Source organism: Sceloporus occidentalis, unplaced genomic scaffold (genome assembly GCF_023333645.1).
Source record: "Sceloporus occidentalis isolate IW3139 unplaced genomic scaffold, rSceOcc1.0.p SCAF_94, whole genome shotgun sequence".
Lineage (NCBI taxonomy): Eukaryota > Metazoa > Chordata > Lepidosauria > Squamata > Phrynosomatidae > Sceloporus > Sceloporus occidentalis.
The window spans coordinates 2800894-2828768 of NW_028317074.1; the positions used below are offsets into that span (position 1 = coordinate 2800894).

At 40.2% G+C, this 27875-nt stretch overlaps 1 pseudogene; it reads left to right on the forward strand.

The window, feature by feature from the left end:
• Positions 1-10777: 10777 nt before the first annotated feature.
• LOC149284405 (protein FAM234B-like) lies at positions 10778-27146 on the forward strand (annotated as a pseudogene).
• Positions 27147-27875: the final 729 nt, after the last annotated feature.

Below are 27875 nucleotides of genomic sequence, written 5' to 3' on the forward strand. Positions count from 1 at the left end.
TCTCCTCCTCTATTACAAAAAAAAAAAAGACGGCGTTTCAATTGGGGGGGCACAGCATGATGTAGGGGGGGCCATGGCCCCCTCTGGCCCCCCCTGCCGACGCCACTGTATGCAAGTATGATAGTGCCATGACAGGCACATCAATCTTTGTTATATTGCAGGCTACCACCTAGGTAATTTGCCATAGTTTGTAAAGTTTCATACATCAATATCACAGGGGGGTTTATTATGCATATAAAATTATGCATTATATAGGGCCAGCTAAGACTCTCTTGCTAGAGACATTTCCTAGGCGTGGCACATAATGAATAGTGAATTGAGGTAATTGAACCCACAACTCTCCACCACCTATTTGTGGTTTATTCACTAACAGGGAAGTTGACAGGAGAGTTTCCAGGAGAGCTGTGTTTTTGGCTCATTGGCTTCGCTGTACATTACAAAAGTCAGACCCTAGTAAGCTCCTGCTGCAAGAAGAGCTTGGTTAGTTCTGTATAACGTATAGTTAAATCAATAAAATATATCCAAATTCTCCTTACTCATTGATGGTCCTTCATAATGAATACTGAAGAGAGGAAGCTGAAACTACAGCTCTCCTGCTTACTTCTTTATTCATTATGAAGGGCCAGCTTGACATGTTTCCACAGGAAGAAGGGGTTAGTTGACCCAGTGTAATGCAAAGTTCAATGATGAGAATGACTCAAGAAATCTGAGTGATTTAGCATTAATTTAAAAGAGCCACCTCAGCCTATGTTGCAGAATGCCACAGAGGTAGGCCTTTCATTATGCACAGTGAATTCACATTGCAAAACTTCTGCAAACTGATATTTAAGTGAATAGGCTGGTCAGTCTCTACCACCACAAGCCAACAAAGACGCATCAAAGCATAGATGTATCCACTCCATTTCACTAAATCACCAGGAGCAGGGGGTACTAAGGTATATGGGACCCAGCCTTTAAGTAAGGTAATTGGTATGCTACAAGTAACAACCCTCAAGCACCCACAGTTACAAACATTTTCAAATCATACTATTTAGATTTGGATTGGCATGAATTGCAAATTTACCGAATTTGGCAAATTCAGCGACTCATACAAAGCTACGATTTTACTCTAAGTTGAACTTCCCCCAAAATGGCTGTGATCTTGCAGACGATTTGAGGGTCGAGGGAGAGGATGTCAGTGAAAGCACTGCCATTTGGGTGGAAGTTCTCTTTAGGATTGGAGGATCGATGAAGAGGACTTCAGCATTTTGGCGTAATTTCACTTTACACTTACCGTGACATTCTCTCACCCACTTGGAGTATCGGGGGAGTGTACATTACCAGAAGCACCGCCGTTTTGGCAGAAGTTTGCGCCAGGTTACATCAGTGGAGATGGGGACAAAGATAGAAGAGAACAGATAAAAAATAAAGGAGAGAAGATGAAAGACAGAAGGTAGAAGAGGGAACATGAAGTACAAGAAGATTAGAGTGTGAGAGAGCAAATAAGAGTGAATGTGGGCACCCAAATTAAAAATGCACCCCAATTTTAGTCCAAACCAAATGGGCAGAGAAAGAAATTCGATGCCAGAAGACAAATGGCCCAAAACCAAACCAGAAGATTTGTACATTGTACATTGCTGCGCAATTTGTTGGCACTTAACTTAATTGGTGATGCACATGAAAAGTATATACCTAGGGTGTGACAGGGCCAGGTTTTACTCTCTTTGAGTTTGTCGGTTCCTAAACTGTTATAGCTGCTACCACTCTCCTGAGGTAGCTGCAGCTTGAGTTTTCTTCTTTTTATAGAGCCGCTGAAATCACCCAGTCATAAAGCTCTTTTGCAGGCAGAGTAATCCACATAAAAGCTAGCCAAGATTTAGCTAAGGGGATTACACATAGGAACACCCTTGATTGACTAAAGTGCACAGTTTATATACAGCATGCAAATAAAGTTTATGCACTCAGCGGGTCTTCTTTTTATAAAGTTTGTTGGCTTAGTAAAGGTCCAACGTTTCGGCTCTCAATGAGCCTTTATCAAGAACAATAAATGATGCAATCGGTGGCAAATTTATAACTGGAAAAAATAAGTTAAGAGTACTAACCTGTGTAGGACATAGTCATGTAGTCAGTTCATGGTGTAATGTAGGGCTGCAACAACGAATCGATAAAATCGATAATAATCGATTATGAAAACTGCTTTTTCAGAGAAAATGCTCTGAAAAACTCTCTTCTGTAATCCGATCTCAAGTAGAGATCGGATTATAACTGTAGAATCCAGACCCCCCGCAAAGCTGCAGGAGATCTGGATCCTCTATGCCACCCGGTGAGGGTCTGTGCAAAACGCGCAGACATCCTCCGCTTCTCCCCTCCCCTTCCGCCGGGGCTTCTATTACTGAACCCGGCGTCACATGACCTTCCGGTGTGCATCGCACAGACCCCTACCGGCTGCCGGAGAGGATCCAGGCCCCGTGCAGCGCTGCAGGGGATTTGGATTTTAGTGCGCGATGTGCGCAACCTCCGCTACTTCACCTCACTGCCACTTCCACCTGCCCCACCAGGGGTTAATATATCAACAGAAGAAAAACAGGACAAGTAAGCAGCACTGGGTAAGTATTATCTTTATTTTTATGATCATTTGCCCTGTGTTTCTTCTGTTGATATATTAACCCCTGGTGGGGCAGGTAGAATTTTTGCGGGATCTATTAATTATGTGCATTTGTGTTTTTTTATTTTTTGATGTCTGTAATATTTGATTTATTGTTTATATTGTCCATATATTTATATTGTATTGTGTATTTATTTTTTTCGTCTATATTTAATAAATATAAAAAAAATATTTTAGCAATGTCAGTTTTTCTTATATCGGGGGGGCATAAGACATATCAGGGGGCACAGTGGTATCAGGGGGGGACAGTGGCATAAAGGGGCTATAAGGCGTATCAGGGGGCACAGTGGCATAAAGGGGCTATAAGGCGTATCAGGGGGCACAGTGGCATGAAGGTGCTATAAGGCATATCAGGGGGCATGGTGGCATATCAAGGGTAAAATGCATATCAGGGGCCATGGTGGCATTTCAAGAGTAAAAGGCATATAGGGGGCTATAAGGCATATCAGGGGGGCACAGTGGCATATCGGGGCACTGTGGTATATATGGGGCTATAAGGCATATCAGGGGGCACAGTGGCATATAGGGGGTATAAGGCATATTAGGGGACAGAGTGGCATATCAGTGTCATATAGGGGGCTATAAGGCATATCAGGAGGGGTATAAAGCATATCAGGGGACAGAGTGGCATATAGGAGGTATAAGGAGGCACAGTGACATCTCTGACATATAGGAGGGTATAAGGCATATATAGGGGCAGAGTAGCATATACGGGGTATAAGGCATTTCTGGCACAGAGAGGCAAGCTGGGGGTGAGATGTGCATAACTGGGCAAAAAAAGTTTACATGAATATTTACTAGTAAAGCTTTTTTTGGTATTTTTTGGGTTCTTGTTAAAATATAGCTTTAATGATTATGTCAGTAAAATAAGAAGGCAAATCGTGAAATGCCATTGTAAATAATACGTTTTTATTTTAAATAAACGAAAAATTTGCATATTGTTTCTTTTTACCCGATTAATCGAAAAAATAATCGGCCAACTAATCGATTATGAAAATAATCGTTAGTTGCAGCCCTAGTGTAATGTGTTCCTCATGATAACCAGCTGTATCGAGGGCGTGCTCTAATCAAAACTACGTGCAGTGACCAAACGTGCTGAAAAAACGGCAAGAAAATGTGCTCCAAAGTAAAAAAAGGTGTAGTGGATAGCTGTGTATGAGTCAGTGATATGAACTAAATAATAGGAGGACTGACTAAACGAGTAATTCGTACGTGAAAGCTATGTTACATTGTGTGTATGTGATGGGAATTAAACATATAGTAATATGTAATGTGTGGATAATCCACATAATAGCGCTCATACATGACCCAAAGTGACAATATAATACTAAGCTAAAAAAGTTTTGGAGATACATAATACAATATCATAGAAGAGGCTGAACAATAAGCACTATTCATATTAAAAATCCATACGAAATGCCTATGTAAAATGTATTCACATGTAAAGAAACAGATGTAATTCCAAATAACACTCTATACGACTGTAATACTACAGTATACATACTCGAAACTATTATATCCAAAATTAGGTGTGACATACACTAAACCGCTCCTGCTGTTATAAACGAGTGAACAAATTTCTGAAGAACTCTGTATATAAGGCAACCTGTTAGATTGTAAGCTCGTTTGAGCAGGGCCCTCCTCAACTGTTGTCTCTGTAAGTCAATTTGTTATGTTACATACTACTTGTTATGTCCTGTCTACCCACTGTACAGCGCTATGGAATTTGATGGTGCTATATAAAACTAATAATAAAAATAAAAAAATTCAGAAAATATTAGACAGAAAAATAAAAATATTTTTTGAGACCCTAGGCAGTGTATCCAATAAGACTTTTTTGAGTGAGTTGGTCACCTCTGCGGGACAATGGTGGTACATGATCAATTGCAATAAAGCGTAAGCATGACAGACGATGTGCTTGCTGTAAAAAACGTTTAGCAACTCGTTTGTCCGATTTAGAATCCCTAAACGCTGTAATGATTGTAGAACGATAACCTCTGATGCGGTCACGAAGTGTTAGGTCCGTTTAACCCACATAACTTAATCCAAGGTAGTGCAGGTTATGTAATGCTTAATCGGTATACGTTTACCTGTGTGAGGATGAGGAAAAGAGGTTCCTATCTGAATATGACTGCAGGTCACACAACTGGCGCATCTGTAGCATCCTGGTTTGCTTGGTAGAACTGTAGCAGTGTTGGGGATCTGTTTTCACAATCAGATCTCTGATGTTGCATCTTCTCCTGTAGCTGAACCTCAGTGGTCTCTGGTATATTTTGGGAAGAGTGGAATCTGAGCCTATGATATTCCAGTTTTTTCTTATAACATTGGTGATTGTGAGGGTAGTGGTACCAGGGCCGGCCCAAGGCAAAATGCCACCTGGGGCGAATATTAAAATGCCGCCCCCCCCCTTTTTTTACCCTTCCTCTCCCTCCGTCCCTGACGCCCCCCCATTATCTACCCCCCCCATATTATCTACCCTTCCTCCCCCCCTTGTACTTACCTTTCAGCAGTCCTGCGGCGAATCTCCCTGTTCAGTCTCGGTGCCGGCTTGTAATGCTGAGCGCCGGAAATCTTCCGGCACTCAGCATTACAAGCCGGCACCGAGACCGAACAGGAATACTCGCCGCAGAGGAGAGAGGGGCGCCGAGCGGGTACCGACAGCTTGGTAAGCGAAAACCACTCGGCGCCCCTTTCTCTCTCTTTCGCTTTAGAAAGAAAGAAAAAAAAAAAAAGGGCTTGGGACGGCGAAGCGCCGCCCCTTCAAAAGTGCCGCCTGGAGCGGCTGCCCCACTCAGCTCCATTGTCGGGCCGGCCCTGAGTGGTACCATCACTTCCTTTGCTTTGCGCCTTGTTTCTTTCTGTCATACCACACAGCTGTTGTTCCCTTTTGGTGATGTTACTATTATATCTTAGTACTCTAAGGTACTGGGAAATAGGTAAAGCTCGTATAAGGTGCGGCAGATGATGACTGTATGGTAAAAGCAAGGAATTTCAGTCAGTATCTTTTCTATACAAGGTATACCCCAAGCTGTTATTGGTGTCTCTGTATACACTTACGTCTAAAAAGTGAATAGAATGACTATGATGTGTAAGCGTAAGCTTGACATTGGTGTCATAGGTATTGAGGGTATCCACCATGTGTTGAAGCTGTTCCTCAGTGTCTTGCCAAATTAAGAAAATATCATCAAAATGTGTATAGTATGTGATTTGAGGTCGGTATGCATCCAAAATATATCTTTTTTCATAGCTGTACATAAAGGCGTTGGCATATGATGGTGCCATAGCTGCTCCCATAACAGTACTTGCTGTCTGTGAATAAAATATGTTTTCAAACTTAAAATAATTACATGCGAGAGCTAGATCTAAACATGATAACAGAAACTCAATGGGGGGGGCCTCTGTAGTTAGATGATGTAATCAGGATGTCGTTAATGGCTTGAATGCCAGCTTGCTGTGGTATAATAGTATATAAATTCTTGACATCTAGTGTCACTAAGATGTCAGAGTCCCGACTCTGAACAATGATATCTTGATCAGTTTTCAAATTAGGATTCCAAATAAACTACCAATCCAGTAAACAGGAAGGGAAAATAAACTGACCAATCAGGGTAAAGGGAATAAAGAACAATACAAGCACAACAGATCAAATAACCAATAAGTATTTAGGATATTGGAAAAAGGCATGACACAAGAGGGAGGCACTCCCTTTCACATTTTCCATGTGTCACATGTGGATTGTACATTTTGGAGGTATTCTTTAAATATTCCTATTATTAAATTGGGTGACACTGGATTTATGTTAGAAGTATCAGTCAAAAAGTTACCCTGGAAATCAGTGACCTACCTTGCTCCTCATTTATTAATCCTACAATTATTAAGTCACCTAGTGGCTTTTAAAGGTTTTTTGCTCAATATTCATCTAAGTGAAAATAACAGTTTTCTATATTATTCTTCTTACTGGAAGATACTGTGAGAGGCAGAAAACAATTTCTGAAATGTAAATTACTCATGACTGTAACCTTAAATTATGCTAAACCTTCTTAAAGTTGTCATCATCTTAGTTCTTTCTCTTTTATGTTCAGTATGCGTCCTGCATGGGATTAAGAAATCTGAAGAAAAGTATTATACTGATTTATGTGAAGTTGAGATGGAAAGACCTAGGGGTGCCACAAACAGATGGAGGTTTAGAGAAACTGAAAAAGAATAGTATAATTCACTGTCTTTCTTTGGTCACGAGATACCGGGATCTGCATCATATTATCACATGAGCAGCAGGGTACTATTTTTTTTTCTTTTTTTACAACAGTTTTCACCATCCTGTCCTAGTAGGTACGATCTGAGGTTACACCAGGTTTGTCTAACTCTAACCCAGAAAACTGGAACAAGGTGGGTATATATAGTTATATATAATATATATATTATAGTATATTGAATGGTTTAAGGAGGAAGATTGTGAATTCTTTTAGCCTGTAAGCATATTTGAGCAGCCCCCACCTTTTCTTTATGTAAGTCCAAATTGTTATATGATGCACTACTTGTTATGTCTTGTTTACCTAATAAACATCACTGCAGAACACAATGGCATTATATAAATCAATAATTACAAGTGTACAGCTTTACATAAAACATGTCAACATGGTAAAAATATCTACAGTTATAGCCATATAATAGCCCAGTTTATAGAGCTGCAGCTCCCCTTCTCTTCCTGGTCAGACAATTGGCATTCTAAGCAGCCGATCAGTGGCAGCAAAGTGCTCTTATAAAATCTATGGGACATTGCTGAGTCCGTGATGGAGTTGGCTGGTGCTAAATAGATAACATGTCAGGAGTTGTTGTCATGGAAGCTTCCGTGCCATGGGCTCCTGGAGGGGACCGAGTGCCAGCCTCCTTCCTACAGACTATGGGCCCTTGTACGGAGTGCCAGGTTTCCCAAAGTACCAGAGACTCTAAAGACTGTAGAGCTTGGACAGATTTGGGTTTCCTGCATTTTGGGAGGGGGTTTATGTGTGGTTTTACTCTCCATTGGGTCAGGACTGACAGGACAGATACCTCTATGGCCAGCGTATGCACCTGGATCTGATATCCAGCAGGTTTCAGCCAGAAGTCAGGGAGACGCCCGAGTTTACCACCATCCCCACAGACTATATCAACCCCCTAATGAGCTGAGGTGGGCTGAGTGCAAATGGGGACCTGATGGAGAACTTTGTGTGGCTTGTATCTATTGTATGTGAAATACCCCTGTGTTTCCAAATAAACGGAGTCCTGTTTTCACCTCAACATGAGTGTTGTCTGATGCTTGGGGTGGGCTGCTATGATCCTTTATTGTCCTTTTCAGGACAATAGCCACACTGTGTAGCTAAGCTTCGGCTAGCCACAGTGCCAACGCAGCTCCGGTGCAGCAACGTCCCCCCTTCTATCTACAACACTGGTTCTGCCTGGCGCTGAAGGGGTTAATTGTTGGTGTCCCGGCAGGAGGAAGCAACGCTTGGCGGGAGTACCCAGTCGGGGTAAAGGGCATTCTGTCACAGTTGTGTTCAGCCAAATGCGCATCTCCTGCATAGAAAATAGTAAGTGAATTCACTTGATGATTTAAAGAATATATATATAAAGGCAGACTTCATACACATAGTTTAACCCCCTCACTACCAAGGTTCTGTAGTACCCCAACACCCTTGCGTTTTTTGCCATTTTTACCATAGGTAGGTTTAATTAAGAATCCCCTTTTTCCAGGTTTAATCTACCCACACAAATTATAGATCTTTTGAAATCATGGAATCATGCAAAAAAATAATTGTGAATGCTAGTATGTAAAAAAAAAATATACTAAAAAAATTTTTTTTTCAGTCTCTAGTTGCCACTCATGAATAATTAATCTGGCAACATCCCATTGATACATAGCCCACAGAAGTATATATTTTTTGTTCCACGGGGCTACAACTATCCTTTACATAGTACTCTACTGGATGTAAGGGCTTTTTCTGAGAGGGGTGAGAGTACTTCCACATAGAGGATAAGTGACTGAAGTCAAGCTATCAGACAGTTTCAAATCAGTGGTCAAGCCATCCGATGCCTTTAACTTTAATAGAGAAAATAGACATTTAGAGATGAATAAAAAATAAAGACATAGTTGGCACACAAATACCCACCTACAATATGGAATGATTTATACATAAAAGTTTAAAGGTATAGAACTTCAAAGATCAGCCCATTGCCAGCAATTGACATTCACAAATGTTTCTGCATAGTGTAAAATCAGCCCATTGGTTTGGATAACAAAAGTCAGTGCAGATGTGTCATACGTACCCCACATTATATATATATATATATATATATATATATATATATATATATATATATATATATATATATCGTATAATACGGTATGATTTTACTGTGGAAATTTAAAGATATGGAGCCCCAAACATCACCCCATTTGAAACTGTATTTGTTAACTGCATTGTAATATATTATAGAAGAGAATATTTGTGAGGTATATGCAACATGAATTCATTGGTCCAATGTATATTTTTTACTCTATGCAGAAATATTTGCAAATGTCAATTGCTGGCATCAAATGGGCTAATATTTGAAGTTCTATACTATACATTTTTATAAATAAGTCATACCATGTTGTATTGGTGTATTTGTATGACAACTCTGCCCACATCCTTTACTTATTTGGAAAAATCAATAGAGCAGGTTTTGATATATGGCATGGGGTGTCTAAGGGACAGGACTTCACGTAGGATGTAATTTTTGGGTCATTAGCAGCTACATGTGTAACACAGTAACGTAAAAATTAAGTATACAATAATAATGTATTTTATTTATAAATATTGATATTAACATGCACGTTAACCCTATGACAATTTACGTTCCAGACACGTCACGGAAATGCATCCCCTTAACAACACTTGATGTGTCTGGCACGTCACAGGTTTAAACGGGCGTAGAAAGCAATCAACAATAGCTTTCTTCCCTCAGCTGGTGTTGAGGGACCCTGCAAGATCGCTCCTAGAAGCGGGCATAATCACCATAATGAAATGCTATATGCCTTTCAATTATAGGGGCGCCTGGTGGCTAAAAAAGCACCTCCCAAACAGCTAGGCATTCGAAATACCCTGTGTCTAGTTTTCAAAAATATATGGTTTGATGGGGTAAACTGAATATACTTGTATACTCTGGAGGCACTGCCTCCAGAAAAATCTTATGCCCCCATATAACACTCCCCCCTCCCCAACTGACCAGTGCCTCTGACTCCCTGGTGTCTGGTGGGGGCAGCTGGTAGAGGTTGGGGTTAGTTCCACCGCAACTTCTATGAGCACCGGAAGGTCATGTGACGCCAGTGCTGCGTCATAGAAGCTACGGCGGAAGTACAAGCAGTAGCGAGGGTTGTCTGCGCCCATTGTGCAGACCTTCCCCGGGTGCCAGAGAAGAGAATTCCCCGCTGCGCTCGGTGATAGACGCCCGGTGTAAGTGCCGACAGCAGCTGAGGTTACCAGACAGGAGGATTCAGGTCCCCTGCAGGGCTGCTGGGGATCTGGATCTTAGTCTCATAGTCAGACCTCATTTGAGGTGTGATTAGAAGATGACCTCGATTATAAGACGAGCGGTATTTTTCAGAGCATTTGCTCTGAAAAAACCTTGTCTCATAATGGAGCAAATACACTACTTTAATGTGTATTCACTGTCCCATTAGGAAAGCAACAAATTTGTTATTGAAAATTAAGGTATTCCACACAATCACGGATAGCAAAATATTACGTCAACGGTTCAATCCTTCCTTAGCGAAGCTCAAATCTCTGATGTAGGACTAACTTATCAAAGTCTTTTACAAACCCGCATTTTACGATAATGTATTCACAAATAATTACCACGCTATTTTTTTTCCGGTTGCATTTTTGTTACGTCTCTATAAATCAAATGTGGGTAACCACATTAATATAAAATTGAGATTTAAAATGATTTAATCGCAAAGCAAGTATTTCCTAAGCCAGTATTCAACAGCCCAAAACATTTTTTTTTTCTCAGTTTTCTCACTACCGCACAACCACATGCGTACTTCCTGTTTCCAGCACAGACTACATCTCCCATGACCATTTGATTGGCGCACGCGTGATTCATTTGCTGATCATGGCTACGGTGCTGTCCAGAGCGCTTAAGCTGCCAGGTGAGACCAAATTGAAAAAAACGGGCAGTTCTATTATGTATGTAGACGGTTTATCATAGTTTGTCAGAGATCGGGGTGTCAGAGATTGGTCGTGGTGACCAACGTTCGTTGCAGGTCGTGAGTGGTGTGGTCCAGGTCCTGAAGGTGTATTAATAAATGGACTAAGTGCCGATCGACTCGCAATCGTGTTTGGATTGCTTATAGAATTGTGCATTTTTTTCATGTGTAAGTGTTCTTGCTCCTCGGATCGAAATAATTCATTCAGTGCTGTATGTCCTTTCTAGTGTGGACCAGTGTACATTCTTCAGTTGTTCCAGTGCCGTAAATGAGACAACCCCGATGATAACAAATTTAGGAATATGCCGTTTCCTTTGACCTGTCTTTAAAAAAATAAAATATATATATATATATATTCCAGCGATCGTGGACATCTGCTCAGGGGGAGGTGGCTGGTACCTTCTGGCATGGGGGCAGCAGGTAAAACCAAGTGGCCCCAATGGCCACTTGTGTCTGCACACCACCCCAGTAACTTGCTTAGCTCTGCTACACATGCACTCACCCACTCTCACACATAGACATACTTTCACTATCGTGCACTCACACACCTTAATGCTAACACACACATGCACATACACATTCATGCTCACACAACACACATATGCATTCGTACTCGCAATGCCCCCAACCCACCAGCCTGCCCAGGATCTGCTTCTCTTCTGCATCACACAACAAATATTTTAACAGGCATTTGTATTAAACAGTAATCATCAATATGTATGCTCCTTTAACAAGAAACAGAAAAGTGACTGGGGTGTACACAGAACTTACAGAAATGTATGCATTAAATAAATATGGTTATCGTAGAAGGTTAGTGAGATTGGACCTTCCCAACTGATAGCTTAAATGAAACCTCCAACATTCTTTTGCTCTAGAATAGTAATGATTATAACTGCAATGGGGAAAACAGATTTCGGTCATCTTGTTAGTAGCAGGAGCCAGGTTATAAGCGAAAACTTGAAAATAAGAGAATTTGGTACAGAGAACTTATTGTGACGCAACATTTTATTTTGAATACAACATAGAATATATATACATTAAATAAAACAGAAACATTACTTTTACCTGTTATACATTGTACATAGCTAATGCAAATGAATAAAAATAAATGTCATGAGTTGGAAAATACCTTATATGACAGGATTTTCAACTCCCCTTGGCATTTACTGGAAAATACTAGAAGGTGCACATCACCTTATGCAAGTTGTATTTTTTCCCAAATCAGGTATGTGCTCACCCTACAAAAGTAATATTTCTAATAAGTAGATAGCCTAGGCTATTACTCATTCTTCATGAAATCATATTAACCACCAAATGGCAAATACTAAAACTGCATTTTTCTTTGGGCAGCAGTATCCCCCATATTTAGTAGTACCACCATTTGGATGTTTCTTTTTTTATTTATTGTTTCTATTCATTTTTTTTGAAATTTTCTCACTAAATGAGAAATTTAAATTTGTGGTTTAATAGCCCAAAGCAAAAATGCAGAAAAAGCTCTTGCCTTTAAGGTTGTAGGTTCAAAATATCCTTGGTTATGAAGGGGAAAATGTTTTGAAGAATGGTATAAATGGGCAGAGTTGGTATACTTTTACTTACAAGGGTTCTCCTGTTTAAAAGTTATAATATAAAATGTCATAAATAATTTAGTTTTTTGGGCACATATACATACACATATGTAGACATAAAATTTAGAGGAAATGATAGCGCATGTGACGTGACACAAACCGGTTGTGCTTGATATGCCCGTTTGAAGGGTTAGTTAATCAGATATGAAAATATGGATTTATTTACACATTGCTGTTGTCCTAGCAGTGTTTTGGTTACAAACAAACTGAGAAACTGCATTCTTAAAGGGACAGTCTAATGTCTAAATGGAAAAAAAACCTACTTACAGAATTTGCAGCCATTCTACAAAATCTTCCTTCTTCTGGTATCAGACAATAATTGCCACAGATTGGCTGCATAAGCTGTGAGTCAGTGGTAGTACAGTACTTTTAATTAAATCAGTGGGAGTATTACTGTCGTTGAATGATAGCAGACAATAAGTGGCATGAACGTGCTCAGAATATAGAATATATATTCCCTCCTTAATAACTAAATCAACAAACATCAATTAAATAGATGCAAAGAAAAGTAGGCTAAAAGGTCTAAAAAGCAGCACATGATGTCATGATTGAAAGAAGTTCAAACCCAGATGAGAACCAAAGTCATTTACATCAATCAGTCTGGAAAGGGTTACAATGTCATTTCTAAGGCCCTGGGCCTACAGCGAACAATGGTAAGAGATCCATTATCTACAAATGGAAAAAACATGGAACAGTAGTGAACCTTCCCAGGATTGGCTGACCTTTCAAAATTCCTCCCAAGAGGATATCAATGACTCATCCAGGAGGTCACAAAAGAACTCAGACTAAGATATAAAGAACACTAGGCTTCAATTGCCTCAGTTAAGGTCTGTGTTCACAATTCCACAAAAAGAATAAACTGCACAAATGACATCCATGGGATTGTTGCAAGGTGAAAACCACTGTTGATCAAGACTTTTGGGATAATACTCTGTGGACTGATAGGTCAAAAGTGGAACTATTTGGAAGACACTGTTACATCTGGTGTAAAGCTAACACAGCATTCCACAACAAGAACATCACACCACAGTGGTAGTAGCGTGATGCTGCTTCAGGACCTTCTGATGATATAAATTCTGCTCCCTGCCAGAAAGAAGAAGGATGTCCGGCCATCGGTTTGTGACCTAAAACTCAAGCACATTTGACTTAGCAACACTGATCCAATGCATACAAGGAAGTCCACTTTCAAAAGAAACAAAATGATGGTTTTGGAGTGGCCTAGTCAAAGTCCTGACTTGAATCCGATTGAGATGCTGTGGCTGAGTTAAAACAGTTCTGCCAAGAAGAGTTGGCCAAAATTCCTCCATAGCAATGTTTGATTGCAGTTGTTGGCTCAATCGGTTATTAGGGTTTAGGGGACAATTACCTTTTCACGTGGGTGAAATGGATTTTGATGAATTCTTTAACACTAATAAACTAAATAGGCATTTAAAGGCTGCATTTTGTGTTTACGCATGTTGTCTTTCTTAAATTAAAAATTATTTGGACGATCTGAATCATCTAAATGTGAAAAATAAGCAAAACTAGAAGAAATCTGGAAGGGGGCAAACACTTTTTCACAGCACTGTAGGCTTCTTAAAAGTTTTTGTTTTTATTAAACTTTGAAAGGGCGTTCCTTAATTTAAAAAATGTGCTCGGTTTGCATTTTGGTGGCTAGAAGGCTTATATATATATTTATTTTTAAAAATGATTCATAGAGCAAAAAAACACATTGGCAAAAACTGGTGCAGTAACACAAGGCTTGCTTAGTTTAAAAAAAAATACAAATAAAAAATATATATATATATTGGGTTGCTGGTATGTCTGCTTCTTTAGCTTGCTCTTTAGCCAGCATTGTACAAACCTGTGTTTGAAAGTATATCTGGTGACAGTATATGTGCATATCATATCATTACTCATCTGAAGTGTAGCTTTATTATGATTTTCTTAAAATATAACATACAAAACATCAACTGACTATCAAACCCTAAATATTCGAGGGGTGTGTTCCATTCAGACTAGGCTCGCCTGTGTAATTAAGGAAGTGGATATTGTGAGGTTGTACGGGCACTTATTTTAAGGCAGGGCTTGAAGAATACAACCTATTGTGCACTTTCCGTTAGTTACAGCCTTCTATTATTAAAGGATTAATAGTTACAGCAGAAAAAAAAAAATAGGCAGACTAGATTGCCAAATGGTTCTTATCTGCCATCAAATTCTTTTTGTATGTTTCTTTATGGTTGAAGCGTTAATGTGAAAGTAGTTTGCAGTGTATGGCATGTTTAACTGGTTCAGTTAGATATTTTCTTAATTATTTATTTATGTAATGAGTGGTGAACTCTAGGAATGGGGCAGCAGACCTTCTGCCCCATAACCGGTGACAGACCCTCTATTGGATGACCAGGCTTTCTGTTGCTAGAAAGTCTAGATGCAAAGAGATCACAGCAACCAATAGCAAGCTTACTCAATGACACTTAACCTTAATATATTAAGCTGGGAACTGATGCAACATCCTAGGAGTCAGCACTGAGGAGGACAACTTGGATGGAAATTGTGGGGATGGCTGGGGCACTGCCCTGAGTCAGGTCTAAGGCAATACCTAGCCATGATACATCGCTGTCTATACTTTAAGAGCAATGTTTAACTTTTATATATGAAGAAGGGTGACACAATCCTCTTATAGTTAACGGATATTTCCTAGGATGCTTTTATTTAAATAATGGAGCAAAATAACTTTTTTTGTAGTCTACATGAAAAACAAGGTACCAGGCTCTGCTGCTTGAAAGTTGATATTGAGAATGGGGCTTACAGACGTTTTGTAACCAAACCTAGTCATATACACCATTTGGGATATTATTGTGCATTGCTAGTTTTAGAAAGGAAAATTTGCCATCATAGCTTTTAGGAAAGGTACATTTGCTTAATGAAACTACTTAAAAGCTATTATATTTTTGGAAAAAAGGGACTGCAATGGCGCTAATAAGTATGACTATCCCTGGTCCTTATAGCATTCAGCCCTGCATAACAAGTTGGGTGTGTGATTTTATTTGGTAATTTACATTAATACAAATAGAGAACTAGGTGGAGCTGGATTAATCTTGCACCACATTGTTCTATATCCTTGTTCTGGTTATGCAGAGTGGACAAATTGCTTCATTCTGTATGTGAATGATGTAATGTTCAGTCAGGAGGAGCCCTGATACTTCAAAAAAACATTCAAAGGTATTCAAACTATAAATCTATTAAAGCAGGAATGCTTCTTGGTTTATTAGCATGCTGAAAGTCTACATATGTAGGCATAGTGTTTTCTTCCCTTCTGTACTATCTTTTCTTAAATGATAACTGCTTAAGATGCTAAACCTAGTCTAAATCACAAACTGTTGAAATGAGAAATTAATTCCTCGTTTTGCTTTATAATATTTTGTTTAACCCCTTAATGACAAAACCCGTACATGCATTGTTTTCAATGGGTTTAGGGACCGCCCATTGTCCTTAAGGGGTTCAAAAAAATTGTTTGCTAGGGTGCAAAACTTTTCATGAATGTTTGACCATGTCATTTGGTGGGGCCGGACATCAGTACATTAGTAAATTAATTTTACTGTGAATTATTCAGACCTGTAGTTGGGCACTCTGCATTTAATCTGTAGTTTTTCCTATTTCCCTCCCATTTTCATAAGGAGGGATATTAAAAATGGTATGCATAGTCTGTGGCCGCACTTTCAAAGGGACACCCCAGAATGTCCCATGGAGCCCACTGAACATTTTTTGGATTGCGTGCCAAAAACATCCCTTGCGTGACAAATAACTAGGGTGCAGGGAAAAGGGCAATTGCATATGGGGAATTCTGCAGAACCCTTGTCATAAAATTTTTCATGATGCAAGGATAGAATATACACAGAAAAGGAGATTGGCACCACATCACTCTGAGGACTTATACCATTATATGTTTGTTGTAAGCACCCCAATTATTGTGGTGGAAATCCCTGTTTGTATGGAGTTGATTTAATTTAAAAGACATTAAACTCTATTGCGTAACCTTCCTAAAAGATATGAAAGCAACAGAAAGAGCTAATGTATAAGTGTGTATATGATACCTCAGGAGACCAGTTATGCTATGACATTGCAAGTGGATACATTATTTTATTTTACATTTTCACAGGAAAGAAGTCCCATGACCCAAGGGAGTATGACCCTCTCACACAGGCTGATAGTGATGAAAGTGAGGATGATCTTGTCATAAACATACAACAAAATGGAGTTCAGAATGGAAAGAACACCCGTGGGTCCAATCCTGACCAAGATTCTGATGTTGAAGAAGTCTCAAAGAGGGTTCAACAGCGACCTGTGCACAGTAAACAGGATGGATTGTCTACTTCAGGTGGACTGGATACAGAGCTTAAATCAACCTCCTCTGTGGTGGCGTACGTGCGGACCACAGTATTTCTCCTCACGGTTGTCATCTCGATGATCATGGTGTTAGTTTGTGCATTTCTTATCCCCTGTCCCTTCAGAGATCAACAGAATATTTGGACTGTTAGCGTGGGGCAAGAAACTGGTAAGGAACAATTGTAAAAAGGTTCTTTGGGGGTTGTGTGTAAGGATGATTGATGAAAATCCTATAATTGATATATATAAGTTCTTCCACATTGCAATGTACATCACATTCTAGAGATGTATACTGACCAGGGGTGGCAGTCCCCTGCTGCATAACCAGGGGAGCTGATTGCTGTATTGGGTGATCAGACCTCCTGGTGTGCTGCTCCTCATTTACACTATGGATACTGTACCACCTTGTCACAGCCTCCGTAGACTGTGCTTTTAATTGGGTTGATTAGAAACTAGCAGCCTTTTCTAGTTTAACTCCATTCCAATGTGATGCTTTTCCCCAACAGGTGTCCTTTCTCCCCTTGAGCTTTTTGATGTAAACGGGGATGGCTCTCCAGACATTTTGTTATCTTTCCTGTCTACCAAAAACAACACATCTAAAGGTAATCAATATTTTATTTATTAACAGAGGCATGGGACTCTCAAACAACAAAAGAGGTTATAATGGTGATTTTGCTCTCTTTATTGTTGACTTTGCTTTTATTTTTAAAATGGAATGTACATTGCCATTCACCTGACTCTCGTGTTCTTCTGCACTTGTAGCTACATCAAGACATACGCTTGCAGTAGCAGCCCTTTCAGGCCTTAATGGCAGCATCATGTGGAACGCTTCTGTGCCGGAGGACATTTGCAGTATACAGTGTGGGCAACTAATACTAGGGCCACAGCACAACACCACTTGTCTTCTAACTGGAACCTCAAAGCTTCTTCGAGTGGTCAGTGCTACATCAGGTATTACATTACATTACATTTATTTATAAAGCGCCGCCCGATTCCGCAGCGCTGTTACAGTAGAACAATTTAGAAACACATACAATAACAAACTGGTGCAAAGGAGAAGAGGGACCTGCTCTTGCGAGCTTACAATCTAGGTATTAGCTCTTGCATATGTGTGATCATAAGTTTGTTTGTTTGTGTGTGTAGGAGGAGGTAACTTTATTGGATTTACATAGTCCTGTTAACTAGGGCTGAAACAACGAATCGATAAAATCGATAATAATCGATAACGGAAATCGTTGTCGTCGATTTCCGTTATCGATTAATCGAGTGATCGAGTCGTTGTTGGCTCCTTTTACTTACCTCCGCGAGCGTTCCCTGCTTCCGCTACACGCTCTGCACTGCGTGACGGATGTGACGCGTTCCGGAGGTAAGTATTCTTCATGTCTGTGCGAATCGCTCTGTGCGAGTGGCTCCGTTCGCACAGAGCGGTTCGCTCTGTGCGAGTGGCTCCGTTCGCACAGAGCGGTTCGCTCTGTGCGAGTGGCTCCGTTCGCACAGAGCGGTTCGCTCTGTGCGAGTGGCTCCGTTCGCACAGAGCGGTTCGCTCTGTGCGAGTGGCTCCGTTCGCACAGAGCGGTTCGCTCTGTGCGAGTGGCTCCATTCACACAGAGCGATTCGCGGGGGTGGGGTTTCAGGGGATGCAGGGCAGAGTGGGGGTGGGGGGGCAGGCCAGGGTAGGAGACTGAGTGCAGGGCAGAGTGGGGGTGGGGGTGCAGGGCAGAGTGGGGGTGGGGATGCAGGGCAGGGTGTGAGTGTGGGGGCAGGGCAGGAGACTGGGTGCAGGGCAGAGTGGGGGTGGGGGTGCAGGGCAGAGTGGGAGACTGGGTGCAGGGCAGAGTGGGGGTGTGGATGCAGGGCAGGGTGTGAGTGTGGGTGCAGGGCAGAGTGGGTGCAGGGTGTGAGTGTGGGGGCAGGGTGTGAGTGTGGGGGCAGGGCAGAATGTGGGGGCAGGGCTGGGTGCAGGGCAGAGTTGGAGACTGGGTGCAGGGGCACAGTGCAAAGTGCTGGGTGCAAAGTGCCAGGGCTGGGTGCAAAGTGCCAGGGCTGGGTGCAAAGTGCCAGGGCTGGGTGCAAAGTGCTGGGTGCAAAGTGCTGGGTGCAAAGTGCCAGGGCTGGGGCAAAGTGCTGAGTGCTGGGTGCAAAGTGCCAGGGCTGGGTGCAAAGTGCCGGGTGCAAAGTGCTGGGTGCAAAGTGTCAGGGGTGGGGCAAAGTGCTGAGTGCTGGGTGCAAAGTGCCAGGGCTGGGTGCAAAGTGCTGGGTGCAAAGTGCCAGGGGTGGGGCAAAGTGCTGGGTGCAAAGTGCCAGGGCTGGGTGCAAAGTGCTGGGTGCAAAGTGCAAAGTGCTGGGTGCAAAGTACCAGGGCTGGGGCAAAGTTTCTTGAACAGTAATAGTCCACCTCTTTTCAGAATGTTTGGGGTTATTTTGTTTCATAAATATTGTGTTTGGGTTTTTGTACTTTGAAAATATTGTTTTTTTATTACATCATAACAAAATAAGAATGTTAATGTAAATTTTAAGTTGTTTTTTAACATCCAGTTCATTAAATTATTTTAAATAAACAAAACATTTGCATATTGGTTTTTTTTATCCGATTAATCGATTAATCGAAAAAATAATCGGCCAACTAATCGATTATTAAAATAATCGTTAGTTGCAGCCCTACTGTTAACGGTCTCCATTGTCTGTTTTGTTTAAGGTGTAACCTTATGGACCATGAGTTCAGTCCATGTTTTGAGTGGGACTATTGCGGCACCAGCTGTAATCTTGCCAGATTTAGATGACGATGATATCAATGATTTGCTAGTGCTCACCATAGGAGAGACACAGGTAATGTGCTGAAATGTGTTATACATTACATTATCACTTTGCTAAAAGGTGGGATCAAACATGATTATATGTTACTTTTCAAACTGTGTCTTCTGTTAGAATTGCTTATTCTAGTTCGTAATGCTTACGCAGCTCATCTTGATTTTGAGAGCACCTTTAAAACAATAGCCAAATATTAATGTAAACATTCATTTTTACACGGTGTATAATACAAATATGATACTGTTTTAAGTTTACATCTTCCTCAGACTTCTTCATAAAATAAAGACATTCTGCATATTGTAGCATTTTTGGTTCTATATTAAAAGGTATATATAGCTTGTGAAAACATGAACAACTAAACAAAGTTTATTGCGTCTTCCGTTCATGTAGTGATGGTATGGAAACACATTATATTTACGACTTCTACAACAAAAAAAACAAAACACTTTCATGTTGGTGAGAGTATGCTTTCAATATATATTTTCCTTATGGAAGTCTTTTAAGTCAGACATGCCTAGATAATCTTAATTTATGTTCCCAGCTGTACAATTCTATTGCAGAATTCTCTGTCCTACTAGGTGCGTATCCGAGTAGTAAAACAGATTTTAGAAAAGCTTACCTCACTAACATGTTAAGTTACATCACATTGATAGAAATAAATTCGCAAATGGGTGTGCTATTTTCTGCTTCCCTTCAGCCTGATCTGGGATTTCTTCTTGTGTCTGGACGGACTGGAAAACCATTGGGTGTGATGGTAAAGTATGGCATTATGGGAGAAGGTAGACTTATCGGCCCACAAGCCCACTACACTAGCCAAGGAGCCATTTACATCCTCTTTGGATTTGGTAAGAGCCTTTCTAATGTCATTAACTGCAGAGTCTTGAACACTTTATCACATAGACATGTTATTTGGACCTACTGTATATACAGTCAGTAGATATATCTTGGTTAAGTGTAATATAAACCCTATTTTATGAGGCCCAAATAAATGAATACATCACTTGCATGTTACACTGGATTGCAAAGGTAGTGAATGCGTAATATGGATTGTGGCATAATGGCAGAATACACTGGAAGATGCGGTAGTGAGGGGAAGGAAAGGAATGGGAGGATCAGAGAGCAGGCAGAGGGGGCAGGAAGGATTGGGTCAGAGCAGACGGGTGCAGGATTGGCTGGTGAAACCCAGAGAGGATGGTCCAAAAGAGGAGTGACAAGTCCATATGCCATCTGAACCACTGGTAACTGTGATCAGCTGGTATGATGACATATCATGACATATTAAAAAGATCTTGTATCAAAAGCAGTAATTTCATTTTCAAGCGATGGATCTTAAAAATCTGATTTTTTTTTTCTCCCCAGGGAATGTCCAAGCTGTCTCTTTAAGAGACATTTATGCACAGGCATATAACCGCGATAATTTCCCAAGCATCTTACTGAAAAGTGAACCAGACTGGGAGAAACGAAGAACAGTTAATTTCTCCAAGCTGATAAATGTTTACAGGTATAAAATGCATTATGACCATTTTTAAACACTTCAGTAACTGAATTATATGCATTTGCGTGTACTCCTACATACATAATTCCACCATGGACTGCATATGCATATTGTCAAGTTTACAAAATTATTTTTCTCTAACAGTGCTGGGGTGGAGTTCCTGCAAACCATGCATGTTTTGGGAAGTAACTGTAGTGACCTGCTTGTCACCACAAAAAATGGCCTTTCCCTGCTACGAGGACACGATCTGGAGCACAGATGGAACCTCAACCTTAGCAACATTAGTAGGTTTGTACTAATTAGACTAAGACCTTTTTTTCTAGCTTCTTCTAGGCTTCTCATCAAAAACAGAGATGAATGACATGATGCTCAAAAAGTATTCATCATTCACTTTCTGGTCCTATACCCACTCCTACATGCTCATTATAACAGTGTAACACAGAGATTCGTTTAAACAGTTGCGGCATAATCATCCATGTAATCATGTGTTATCAATAGCATTACATTTATCAGATGTATTTTTCATACATCATGTTCTATGAAGCTAAATAATAATACAATAATTGTAATTTCTTCCTTGCTATAGTCTGCCCCAGCCTGGCTATTTTAACAATGATAGAAACCTGGATTTTCTACTGCAGAGTCAGAGCAGTAATTCAAAAAAGGTATGTAACCCATTCCATTAATGAAATAGGAATCCAACAGTATCATAATACGGGTATAATGCAGAAATAAATGACATGCTGTCGTGGAAAGAGAGCTATAGGCAACATTATTTAGAACCCAATAATTACTGCTGGAAAATATTGTAAGCGAGGAAAAATATTATCTTTTAAATAGAACTGATCATCTGCTTCACATTGCCAGTTACCAGTTGTTTAAACTGGGCTATATCCTTCCTTTCATGTAATGAATGCTAAGTTTCTTTATAGCCCCTTTGAAAGTGCTTTTCCACCTGTATCATCAGATAAGTGTTGCATCGTGTAAAGGCTTTAAAATAAATCTACATGCCAACTTATGTTTCTACTCAATGCTCCCTGTTACTTAAAAAACTGCATTAAAAGGTTTATTGAGATACTAGTGTTTAGTCGTGTTATTCTTCCACAGCCCTCCTTTATGTATTAAATCAAAGCAGTCTATCCTACAACTATACCTAGTCGAAGTGGAACAACACCTTTAAATATGAGTGCATACACTTTAAGGTGTATCTTCCTTTTAAATATTCTTCTTGTTCGACCAAAAAATATATATCTATGCAGTCCAGGCAACATATAGTTGCTAAAAGGGGGCAGACATCCTACCCTTATGCAACTATGAGCTACTGAGTCTCTTGCCTTCTATAGTAGGTAAGTGACCTGCAGCAGCTCATTAACTTGATTCAACCAGGTTTTAACCTGTTGGCTTCTGTTTTCTTGTTTTGATATTTTTCAAGTTTGCATCTTATTTCAGGTCGTGGTTATTGATGGCACCTCGGGTGAATCGCTTTGGGAATGGGAGGTTTCTTGGCATCGTCAGGAAGCTGAAGCTGCATCGGTTCTGACACCAGAAGGAAAGTCTGTCTTCCTTTTCTGGGGAGGGGAAATGTCTCCATCTAACAACTCTGTAAGTAAAATCTGAAAGGGATTGAGGGAATATGTACAAACTTTACTACAAACATATAATTCAGTTATATGTTAATACTCAGAGTGAACAGGATTGCTTTTATAAAGTTGATATGTTGTCTGGTTAAAACATAATAGCTATTTTGTGCATAATGTGTAAAAATCAAACCTTTGACTGTTCACACGCCTTACTAACCAACAGGTTCCACGTGTAGGAGTCAACCAACAGTGGAACAAGCACCTCTATCTACTGCACCCAACCTATCCAGGTGTTCTATTGGACCTCTTCAATATTAGCACAACCATTGTCGCCTCTGCTGGTAAGTCTTGTGGATAAATATCTAGTAGCAAGCGAGGTACAGCAGCCATTTGTTTTCATATGGCAAGGTCCACCTCCAGGTAGAAAATGCTAGCAGATGTGTTAAAGCGCTACTTAGTTAAAGCTCTACTTCCTATAGTGCTTATGTGATGTTTGTGGATACCTATGGCCTTATTCTAAGATAAACGTAGAAACTATTTTCCATCAATGCATCTGCTGGCAGTTTGATTAGATGAGGTTTTGCCCTTTTTTTGTCCTTTTATGACTACATCTATTTGTGAATGTAAGATATATGCTGTGAGATGCACACATATACTAGGTTTTGATTTGGATCCCATCGCAAATATCGATGTATTGGCACAGACCAGGATTCTTGTTGAACCAGCATTACTTTATGAACCTTCTGTAATCTTAATAGTAGTTTGTTGCAACCAGCTACCCAGTCTAATTTCCAGATATAGAGGTGTAATCTCTAAATCAAGAGTTTGTAGGAAAGGTGATTATTTAACCTGATTTCATTATGTATTATAAAGAGTCAACCCCAGTAAGCCACCTATAAACCTACTCACTCCCTCACCATCCACTTCACATGTGTCCTTCACCAGCCATACAATAAAACATTTTTGCCAAAAGATCTTCAAGTAGGAAGTAGGGTGGGTTTCTGGAGGTAAAGTGAATTACACTTTATATGTTATGCCAGCCTACAGTGTTAACCCCTTCAGTACCGGGACGTACCTGGTACTTCCTGGTTAACAGTCACCGGTAGACCGGGACGTACCAGGTACGTCCCCTCCAAAAAACGCCCCCACATCACCACAATCGCGGTGATCGTGGGGGCGCTGCTGCTGCTGTCTGCCCAGGAGTCCTGGGCAGACAGCACAGCCTGTCTAAGCCCGCCCCCAAGCCCACGATCACTCCCACGGAGTGATTCTCTAGGCAGAAACTGCGATTGCAGAAAAATCTGCAATCGCGGTTTCAGCTGCCACAGGCAGCTTCAGGGAAGGGTGGGGGGGTATTGAATGGGTCCCCACACAAGTGTGGGGACCTGATCCAACACCCCCCTGCTGCCTGATCGCTCCATGAGAGCGTCAGTGCAGCGTTAACCCCTTCAATGCCGCGATCGCGGCATTGAAGGGGTTAATTCCCGTTTTTTAGGGGGTTCTGCTGCTGGTGGTCTGCCTGGAAGCCCAGGCAGACCAGCAACAGCAAAAACGAGCCCCCAGAAGTCCTCTGATCAGTCCTGTAGGAGACTCCTCCCCTACAATCTCCAGTCTATTAGAGATTGTGTCCCAGCTGCCAGAGGCAGCTTCAGGGACAGGGAGACAGGGTCCTTTGGTCTCCACATGAGTGTGGAGACCAGACCTCCCCCACCCCCACCCCCACCCCCACCCTTCCTCAGTAAACCCCTACCCCCCTCTTCCTCAATTAACCCCTTCAATGATGCGATTGTGTATGACCCCCATCGCAGCATTGCAGGGGTTAATATTAGTCCCCACAAGCTTGTGGGGACTAAATATCAATCAATGCTGTGCTTCAATGGAGCATCAGCATTGAAAGAGTTAAAAAAAATAATGTAAAAAATAATAATAATTAAATTTTTTTTTTATAAATAAATAAATTTAAAAAAAATAATAAAATAATAATAATAATAATAAAAAAATAACAGCACTGACCTGAAAGTCCAGGGTGCTTCCAGGTCAAATGCTGGGCTGATCAGATCACTCCTGGCCAATAGGAGTGATCGGATCATTATGGCAGCCCACGGATGACCCTGCTCTACAAAGAGAGAGGGGTCATCTAGGGTAATTATGAAAAAACACAAATTATTAATAAATGAAAAAATCATAATTATTACCTGATCACTTGTCGGTGACATTTTAAGTCGCTGATTATTGATCGGTCTCCCTGATTGATGTCAGCGGCCTAAACCTGTCACTTACAAGTAATCTGATGAAAAAAAATATTTAAAAAAATGTAAATGCACATGTTCCAGTTTTGCCCTCATAGCTTCCTCAAAAAATACATGAACCATGCATGTGAGGCCTTGTTGGAACCGGGGGGTGTTGGTGAACAAAATGTGTTGTTTTTTTTCCAGTGTTACACATATGCTGTGCAAGAAATAAATTGCAACATTGAAATGTATGCGTTAAAAACGCAATAAAATAATTTCCCTGTGAAGTTTGGCAGACATCAGTGAAGAAATGGCTGGCTGAAAACTGTCAAAACTACCCTAGTTGAACACCTTGACTCGTCTACTGTTCATAAATATATACTTTTATGGGGTAATTTACAGTGGGGGGGCTTCCAAAATGTCCCAAATGGGATATGGGCCCAGGAAACCAATTTCTGAAAACTTGCGCATGTTCCAGTTATGGCCTCATGGCTTCCTCAAAAAATTTATGAACCATGCATGTGAGGCCGTGTTGGAACCGGGGGGTGTTGGTGAACAAAATGTGGTGCTTTCTTCCACTGTTGCACATATGCTGTGCAAGAAATAAATTTTAACATTGAAATGTATTTGTTAAAAACGCAATAAAATAAATTTTCCGTGAACTTTGGCAGACATCAGTGAAGAAAAGGCTAGCTGAAAACTGTCAAAACTACCCTAGTTGAACACCTTGACTTGTCTACTGTTCATAAATATATACTTTTATGGGGTAATTTACAGCAGGGGGCTTCCAAAATGTCCCAAATGGGATATGGGCCCAGGAAACCAATTTCTGAAAATTCCAAATGTGAAAACGAAAATGCGCATGTTCCAGTTTTGCCCTCATAGCTTCCTCAAAAAATGCATGAACCATGCATGTGAGGCCTTGTTGGAACCGGGGGATGTTGGTGAACACAATTTGGTGTTTTGTTCTGCAGTTGCACATATTCTATACAAAATATAATATAAAATCTAAAGCAACATTGCAACATATGCAAAAAACTCCCCAAAAATATAAAAATACCTCAAAATTTGGCAGCAATTGGCGATAAAATCCCTGTTTGAAAAGTGTCAAAATGACCCTAGTTGTACACCTTGACTTATCTACTTTTCATAAACATATAATTTTGGGGGGATAATCAGTATTTGTGACAACTATTGCAGTTATTAGACTACCATGCCAAATTTGAAAAAAATTACATTTCAAAAACGTGATGCATGCCTTGCAATATTTGCCCTATACTGGTCAAAATAGATAAAAATCCTGGCCATGTTGGGTGGTTTCCAAATCAGGACAAGTTAATGAATATATTTGGGATAATTTTTTCCCATTGGTTTATTGTGTGTACAATTTGTATGTATACAAAACTGTAAAAAAATGCGGTTTTTTTTCATTTTTTCCCCACTTTTTCCAGTTTTTTTCAAACAAAACAATGTACTACCCAGCTTACTATGGTTTCAAATGAAAGCCCTACTTGTGCTGAAAAAAACAATATATGATTTGTGTGGGTGCACCAATTGATAAGAGAGAAATTACAGTTGAAGAAAGACATGGCAAAAACACAAAAACGGCTCCGGTCCTTTAGCGACACCCTAGCTTAAAAATCCCGGTCCTGAAGGGGTTAAAGTTAAGTGTTAATTTTTGTCTCACTTCATCTCGAATTTTAGTTGGGAAAGTTCTTAAATATGTTTATAAATTGTTATGGATTAAACACTGTCTTAAACTTTATTCATTGTGAAGTAGAATTTGGTTTGTGCTTGTTTCTTTTTTAATCAATTATAAATATAATGCTTTCTAGTACTGAACTGCGTTCCTTTTTGTTACTTGCGTTCATTTAGTTGGCATTAAAGAGCTGGAAAAGGATGCCTTCCTCACACTTCTGACAGCAGATCAGGTGTTGGGCTCATCAGACAGGCTGGTTCAAGATCTTTTAGTCCACCAACTGAGCATAAGGTGGGCTCTGTCTCACAGTCTAGCTCTGCCTATAGGAAATGCAAACATGAGGCCTCAAGTAGAAGATGTAAAGAAGATTCTTACAAGGCTGAAGTTCAGCAACATTCCACAAATGGTAAGATTACGCTACATTCATCTGCTTTCCATTGCTGTCACCTTTACATCTTTGATTATGTCATAAAATATAAGCATGCTGTAATCTACATACATTGCCCTTCAATGTTCCAAAGAATAGAGAACTCGCTATAATGCAAAGTAGAAAACTAGTGTCGTTAAGTTATTGTGGGTCATCAGTGGGTGTGTAGACTTTTTATACCCACTGTATCTTAAATCCCATTCTAAAAGAGATATTGATTAAGATTTATGACTTACCATTTGATAATGATACCCAATAAGAATGCTTACTCCTTAAGATGCTGTGGTTGTGGGCGATAATGCAATGGACTCATTGTAGATACTGACATAATTCAATTTTGTTTCCTTTCATTGTCTATCACAGCTATAGTCAAACTGAACAATGGAAACAAGTGCAGTAGCTGGCTCCCAAAGGAAGATTTTTCATTTATTGGAACCAAGTTTGCTTTATTTTCCAGCTTGTAATATATGTAATCATAGGATGACACAACTACAAACTCTTTTATACATGGGAAAGACACCACTTTTCATCTTTATGATTTATTGTATATTGTTCACCACCTTTTTGGATACTCAGAAATATGTTTTCTGTCAGTGCGTTGCTTATTTTTTTGATTTTTATTTTTTTTAACACCCTTCCTGTGAAAATGAGGGAGCCAAAATATATTACTAAGTGAGCAACACCTGCTAGTTCAGTGGGGCTAAATTAATTATTTAAAAGGGATGTCTGCTGCATCATTCTCTTGGGCAGTCTTTAAAATATATTTTATAAAGT